Below are 8,481 nucleotides of genomic sequence, written 5' to 3' on the forward strand. Positions count from 1 at the left end.
ACGAGAACCGGCACTTCGGCATCTTGTTAATAGGTTAGTTCCAGAAAATGCACGAATATGACATAAAGTGTGCATAAAACATGTAGGTATCATCAATAATATGGCATAGAACATAAGAAATTATCGATACGTCGGAGACGTATCACCAACCACTATGCCAATTGTGTCCACCATACCTACCTACTACATGGTATTTATCCGCCATTCCAAAGTAAATTGCTTGAGTGCTACCTTTAAAATTCCATCATTCACCTTTGCAATATATAGCTCATGGGACAAATAGCTTAAAAACTATTGTGATATTGAATATGTACTTATGCACTTTATCTCTTATTAAGTTGCTTGTTGTGCGATAACCATGTTTTCTGGGGACGCCATCAACTATTCTTTGATGAATATCATGTGAGTTGCTATGCATGTCCGTCTTGTCTGAAGTAAGAGAGATCTACCACCTTCATGGTTGGAGCATGCATATTGTTAGAGAAGAACATTGGGCCGCTAACTAAAGCCATGATTCATGGTGGAAGTTTCGAGTCTTGGACATATATCCTCAATCTCATATGAGAATAATAATTGTTGCCACATGCTTATGCATTAAAGAGGAGTCCATTATCTCGTTGTCCATGTTGTCCCGGTATGGATGTCTAAGTTGAGAATAATCAAAAGCGAGAAATCCAAAATGCGAGCTTTCTCCTTAGACCTTTGTACAGGCGGCATGGAGGTACCCCATTGTGACACTTGGTTAAAACATGTGCATTGCAAAGATCCGGTAGGCCAAGCTAATTAGGACAAGGTGCGGGCACTATTAGTATACTATGCATGAGGCTTGCAACTTGTAAGATATAATTTTCATAACTCATATGCTTTATTACTACCGTTGACGAAATTGTTTCATGTTTTCAAAATAAAAGCTCTAGCACAAATATAGCAATCGATGCTTTCCTCTTTGAAGGACCATTCTTTTTACTTTTATGTTGAGTCAGTTCACCTATCTCTCTCCACCTCAAGAAGCAAACACTTGTGTGAACTGTGCATTGATTCCTACATACTTGCATATTGTACTTGTTATATTACTCTATGTTGACAATTATCTATATATGAGATATACATGTTACAAGTTGAAAGCAACCGCTGAAACTTAATCTTCCTTTGTGTTGTTTCAACACCTTTACTATGATTTATTGCTTTATGAGTTAACTCTTATGCAAGACTTATTGATGCTTGTCTTGAAGTACTATTCATGAAAAGTCTTTGCTTTATGATTCACTTGTTTACTCATGTCATTACCATTGTTTTGATCGCTGCATCCACTACATATGTTTACAAATAGTATGATCAAGGTTATGATGGCATGTCACTTCAGAAATTATCTTTGTTATCGTTTTACCTGCTCGGGACGAGCAGAACTAAGCTTGGGGATGCTTGATATGTCTCCGACATATCGATAATTTCTTATGTTCCATGCCATATTATTGATGATACCTACATGTTTTATGCACACTTTATGTCATATTCGTGCATTTTCTGGAACTAACCTATTAACAAGATGCCGAAGTGCCGATTCGTTGTTTTACGCTATTTTTGGTTTCAGAAATCCTAGTAACGAAATATTCTCGGAATTGGACGAAATCAAGTCCCAGGGGCCTATTTTGCCACGAACCTTCCAGAAGACCGAAGAGGACACGAAGTGGGGCCACGAGGGGCTGCCACCATAGGGCGGCGCGGCCCAGCCCTTGGCCGCGCCGACCTGTGGTGTGGGGTCCCCCGTGTGGCCCCCCACGTTGCCCTTCCGCCTACTTAAAGCCTCCGTCGCGAAACCCCTGATGCGAAAAACCACGATACGGAAAACCTTACTGAGACGCCGCCACCGCCGATCCCATCTCGGGGATTCTGGAGATCTCCTCCGGCACCCTGCCGGAGAGGGGATTCATCTCCCGGAGGACTCTACATCGCCATGGTCGCCTCCGGAGTGATGAGTGAGTAGTTCACCCCTGGACTATGGGTCCATAGCAGTAGCTAGATGGTTGTCTTCTCCTCATTGTGCTTCATTGTTGGATCTTGTGAGCTGCCTAACATGATCAAGATCATCTATCTGTAATACTCTATGTTGTGTTTGTCGGGATCCGATGGATAGAGAATACCATGTTATGTTAATTATCAAGTTATTGCATATGTGTTGTTTATGATCTTGCATGCTCTCTGTTATTAGTAGAGGCTCGGCCAAGTTGATGCTAGTAACTCCAAGAGGGAGTATTTATGCTCGATAGTGGGTTCATGCCCGCATTGACACTGGGACGATGACAGAAAGTTCTAAGGTTGTGTTGTCGTTGTTGCCACTAGGGATAAAACATTGATGCTATGTCCGAGGATATAGTTATTGATTACATTACGCACCATACTTAATGCAATTGTCTGTTGCTTTGCAACTTAATACTAGAAGGGGTTCGGGCGATAACCTGAAGGTGGACTTTTTAGGCATAGATGCAGTTGGATGGCGGTCTATGTACTTTGTCGTAATGCCCAATTAAATCTCACTATACTTATCATGACATTAATGTGCATTGTTATGCCCTCTCTATTTGTCAATTGCCCGACTGTAATTTGTTCACCCAACATGCTTTTATCTTATGGGAGAGACACCTCTAGTGAACTGTGGACCCCGGTCCATTCTTTTAATACTGAAATACAAATCTGCTGCAATAATTGTTTTTACTGTTTTCTCTGCAAACAATCATCTTCCACACAATTCGGTTAATCCTTTGTTACAGCAAGCCGGTGAGATTGACAACCTCACTGTTTCGTTGGGGCAAAGTACTTTGGTTGTGTTGTGCGGGTTCCACGTTGGCGCCGGAATCCCCGGTGTTGCGCCGCACTACATCCCGCCGCCATCAACCTTCAACGTGCTTCTTGGCTCCTCCTGGTTCGATAAACCTTGGTTTCTTTCTGAGGGAAAACTTGCTGCTGTGCGCATCATACCTTCCTCTTGGGGTTGCCCAACGAACGTGTGAAATACACGCCATCAAACCTCCACACTGACCGCATCGACTGATGGCACTGGGGAGGGCATGTCGTGGGCGAGCTCGACGACGGCGTCCAAGCGCGGAGGCGACGGCGGAGGCCCCAACGGCAGGAGCTGGGGGCTCAAACCTGCAGTGAGCGCCAGCACCAGAGGCGTCGGATGCTTGCCAGTGCAAGCGCTGGCGAGTGGAGCGGCGGGCGGCGAGGCTGGCACTGCCGCCAAGGCAGCCAGGGAGCGCCTCACCAACATCCGCCCTCGAATGGCGGGGCCCGACTGCGGGAGGCGAGGGCAGCTGCGGCTAGCGCCGCGGCGGAGGTCGGCGCAGCCAGGGAGGCCGCCGATGCGGGCATGGCGAGGAGAACACGAAGCTCCAGAAGCGGCAATGCCGCGGTGTCAGCAGAGGCAGCCCCTACATGACGCGTGAATGGATGGAAGGAGGGCGTCGAGGGAAAACCGGATCTGCTTGCGGAGGTCGGAAAGGACACCGGAGGTGGGAGATCAGGCCGGCGGCGGCGCTGGTACGGCCCGCGTCGCCATGGTCCGGAGCAGCACTTGTTATTTGCGGACGATTGGTAAATTGTGCTGTACTAATATGCTAATGATAGTGATATCCTAATAAAATCAGTTCAAATTGAGGTATAGTACGAAAATAATCTGTGATGTTGGTAAGCTCATCTCGCTGTCCAGCCATTGGCGGGATTTCCCGGCGCTGGCGGACGAACCCGCTGTACATCCGTGGGCGGAAGTTGCCGGCGGTGGCGGACGCACCATGGCGCTCCTCTCCGCCATGGGGAAGACCAACAACAGCCGCGTTGCAGGCCGTGTGGGAGAAGTTTCTTCTGTGGCAGGGGGGAGAAATAATGGGGGCGCGGGCGACCGGAAACAGAGGCGGAGCCTACCACTGGAGCGGAGCGGAGGAGGGTCGGCGGCGCAAGCTGTCGTACGAGGATGACGAAGGAGAGTGCGGGCAAATGGTTGGAAGCCTAGAGCCGGCTGGCCCGTTCAGTGTCTCTTGGGCCCAATCAACGTGGTGTGGCCCAGCACAATCCTGGGAGTAGAAGCCCTACAACAAAGATGGTTTAGACGACGTGAATTCGTTCATCTGTACCGATTCGGTGAGTGCAGACCACTGGATTGTTCGATCCAACGGTTGAGAATGTCCGAGCGCAGTGGTGAGCTCCTGGTGGTTCCATTATACTGTTAACTAATGTAATAGAGGTGACATTGAAATGCGAGACCATAGCTTCTTCCGAAGCGACTTTGCAAGACAGTGTTGGCTGTTCCTACGTAGCAACTGCGATCTGCAATCTATGGTGGCCTTTTGCGGAAAATTATACTGGGCATGTTTTATGGAGGTTTTTGCTTGTGCTGCATGGAAGAATTAGAAAATTCGCAACGATTTGATCTTCAACAGTAAGCCAACATCATTTAATAGGTGGAAAGAAGGTTTCCGAAGTGATCTTCTACACAAATACAAGGTTAAACCTTGTTCTGTTTAGCCCTTGTAGAATGGCTTCCAGTTTTGTGTAATCTTTCTACGCTTTCTCACGCACCCCCAACCCTCCCAACCCTAGCCGCCTCCCGCCGCCGCCGTCGGCAGCGCCGTTGGGGCGTGGCGACGGCGGGGGCGTTCCCTCGAGACGCGGTGGGGACGGTGGCCAGGGAGTTTCTCACGCGCGGCGGCGACCCTCCCACCTCCCGGGGCGGTGGCGGTCTGACGAGGATGGAGGGGCGACGGCGGCCCTCCCGCCTCCTGCATGGATGGACGGGGACGGTGGCCAGAGCCTGTGTTGCGGCCTCCCCCGCCTCCCATAGGCGGCTCGCCGGTGGTGGCTGGTGGTGGCGGATAGCGCCATTCCCTCCGCCTCTCGCCGGTGAGGGGCGATGATCTTGGGCTTCTCCCGCGGTACGAGGTTGCCCAGGGCAGCAGCCTTGGGTTCGACGGTGGAGGCGACCTTCTTCTTCGCCGGAGGAGGTCGGCTGGTTGCTGGGGTGGCGGATCACGAGATCCCTCTACCCAGGCGATGAAGATCTAGTCGACAATGAGCTAGCGGCGAAGGGGCCATCGGTGAACACCGAGCCTTGACTTCGTTCTTGGCGGATGATGGCGGCGACTATTGGCGTCGTTCCCCTGCGAAGGCATCATCTTTGCTAGCCTCTCCGTTTGCTCTCGCCGAGTTGGGGACTCGTGGCTATCGGTGAAAACCGTGTCAAGATTGGCGGGCGATGGCAGCGTTAAGCGTCGCTTCCTTCTTGAAGGCATCGTCGTCGCAGTCCGTGGGAACTCACTTGTGCTGCTCCGGGGGAAACCCTAGATCCAGCCATGATCGGACGATGACGACGCTTCATGCATCGTGCTACCTATTGGGGCATCGTTTTTGGAGCAGCGGCTAGATGGAGGTGGTTTTTGGTGGAGTGGTGTTCATCTACCACGTTGTCGTCAATGATTCTCAGCGGCATGGAGTTGCGGGGTATCGAAGACGGGCAAGGATTGCTGGACGCGGGCAGGATGGTGGAGCTGTTTGGTGTTATGGTGACATCAACGGCAGGCCTGGTATGGTCAATACGTTGATCTCGCTTGGAGATGGGTTCGAGATAGATGGCGGTTGCGAACTCTGCGACGTGTGCAATGGCACATCCTCAGGGTTTTGCTGTTTGGATGTGTGTGTTGGTGTACCGTGAGGGAGTATGGCCTTGTTCATGGTCCCCCCTCGATGAAGGTATAGTGAGTTGTCGCTAGGAATGAGGCTTCAAGATTGATCTTTGTATTTCTCTTGTAAGGCATTGCGAATAATTTAATAAAGAAGAAAGCTGTGTGCATTCTTTGGATCCAGAGGCTGGGACTATGCTCCTTGATCGGAAAAAAAATATTCTACGCTTTCTGGGACACTTTCTCCCACCCTGAAATCCGCCTTGCAGTGCGGCTTGTTGTTATCTTGTTCAAATTGATATAAAATTAAAGGACTGGACTACCCGGCGGCGCCGCACATTTGGTTGCCCGTGCGGCGGTTTCCACGGCTCACATGCATGCGTGTAATTAATTAGTCTCTCTCACATGCATGAATTAATTAGTCTACACACTCTCGTATGCATGAAACTAATTAGTACCCATGTGCAGCTATGCCACTTCTTCATGCACGAATGCATGTAAATAATGACATCATTCAAGATTCTCTTAGTTCCAAATTTTGAAATGTTTTATCTCATAAACCGTATATCCAATTGATGTTCCGTCTTCACAATCGGCTTAGTGGCGACGAGATGTTCGAAACTAGATCTCATGTCGGTATATTTTGACAACTTTTTTTTTTCACTAGCAATTGCCAGAATATTATCACACACTTTTCAGGTTGTCAATTCTTAGTTGCCAGATTAAAAATAATAATTATTTATCAATATTTGCAAGATTGTAGTCACATATTTGTTGGGTTATGCTTGACTAGTTTCCAACAATTGCTAGATTGTTGTCACGTACTTATCAGAATATTTATTTGCTACGTAATTGTGGCACTGAAATAACGTGTTTGTTAGTTTCATGTATGCCATTCTACATCGATGCAATGGTATGATACATTTTTTTGGTTGAACGATATCATCTCCTAGTTGTTGGACATATTTAAGGTTCTCTCTCTAATTTTTTTAGATCACTTCAATGTCTAAAAATATGAAGTATATATATGCATAATTGTCATGTGGATTGTTTGTTGATAATCTGGCAACCGCGGTAACATAATCTGCCAACTGACTCAATAAAAAAAATTCATCGAAACATAACAATATGGGATCTACTTCTGAAGCCCTCGTCGAGACGAACTCGTCGGTGAAAACGAAACACTAATCGGATTAACAATTTAGAAGATAAATCATTTTGAATTTTTGAAATTAACAATTAATGTGATGATGTCAGCATGAGGTGTCATATTACTACATGCGTACATGATACAGCTCCTATAGGGAGAAAGCACCCAAAAAAACTGCCGCCGTACATGTTTGAGTTTGTGCGGCGCTTCTAAGTAGATTTTCCCAAAATTAAAACCCTAGAGGCTTCCCCTATGGTAATGGTGTCAAAAGATTTATTGGTTTTCTTTCACTGTCGGTATTTTGTATGTATCTTAATTCTTAATGGTTGATGTTTGTACTTTAACCATTTTTTTTACCCATGGCAACACACAGGCATTTTACTAGTCACTATAACAAGAACGCAATTTTTATTCTTCCGGGAGCTCAAACACAGACACGATCTACGAAATACTCGTATAGGCGTTTGCAGTTAGCATAAAGATGATCCGGTCGCTGAAGTAACAGAAGCAGCAGCTGCACGCTGCTTCCATGAGCCTCCAGGACCACCATACTGGAAGGCAACTCCCTCCGGGCCGTCCGGGGACGTTGAAGTGACCATCGCATTGTAGATGGTCGAGTTGGCGACATCCTTGGTTGTCCTATAGGTGAAGCCCTTGGGGCCGTGGAACGAAATCCGCGTAAATTTGGCGGCGCCGTTGTAAGGGCCGGGGAGCGGTGGGACGCCACTGCCCATGGGAGGGCTCGCATTCAGGCTCGGCGGCGAGTACACGCTGCCTCCCATCTGGACCTGGGTGCCGCTGCTCATGCCGTTGACGATAGGGCCTGGGAAGTAGCCGACCAGCTCTGTGTTGAGGAAAACTAGCCAATTCCCGGACTCGTCCTGAAAACAACATAATAATAACTGAATTTCAGGAACACTTGCCAAGATGAAGTTATTCTAGGCATTCAGTGTGATGAGTGAAGGTGATCACCTTCTCGATGTCCATAGTAACTGGTGTTCCTGTTGGGAGGACCATCCCAGGGGTGAGAGCTTGGTTCATCAGCACAAATCCTGGGCATAGCATGTTGGCGCAGCCGGTCTCTTGGTAGTTATCGACCTGTATATTAGAGACAGTAAATATATTTGCATTAAATAAGGCTGATCATAGTGGTAAGTATCATGTAGTAGTATCATGCATATGATATATGTGTATGATACTATCTCTATAGTGGGTAGTACTCCCTCCTTCACAGTTTATTAGGCGCGCGCGTACCCCTAGATCATCAATTTAATCTATATAATTTAAATTATATAATACAAAAATTATATCATTAGAAAATAGAACATCTGAACTTTCTAATGATATAATTTTTATAACATATAACTAATGCTAACTTGATCAAATTTGCGACCTAGGGGTACGCGCGTGCCTTATAAACTGTGAGAGAGGGAGTATCATAGAGTAGTATCATAGACATGCTATATTTCTTGTTTTTTAGAATTTCAATGCAAATTTGTGTACAAGATTTGTTTGGCATTAAATTTTCTTGTGATATGTTCTATGATACAGTATCCACCTATGTTACTTTAATCTCCTCTCTCCTCCTTAATTATCTGCCACATCATCATTTTTGTGGGACCAATATGCATGATACTAGCTATGATACTAGCACTATGACCT

Source organism: Lolium rigidum, chromosome 1, assembly GCF_022539505.1.
Source record: "Lolium rigidum isolate FL_2022 chromosome 1, APGP_CSIRO_Lrig_0.1, whole genome shotgun sequence".
NCBI lineage: Eukaryota > Viridiplantae > Streptophyta > Magnoliopsida > Poales > Poaceae > Lolium > Lolium rigidum.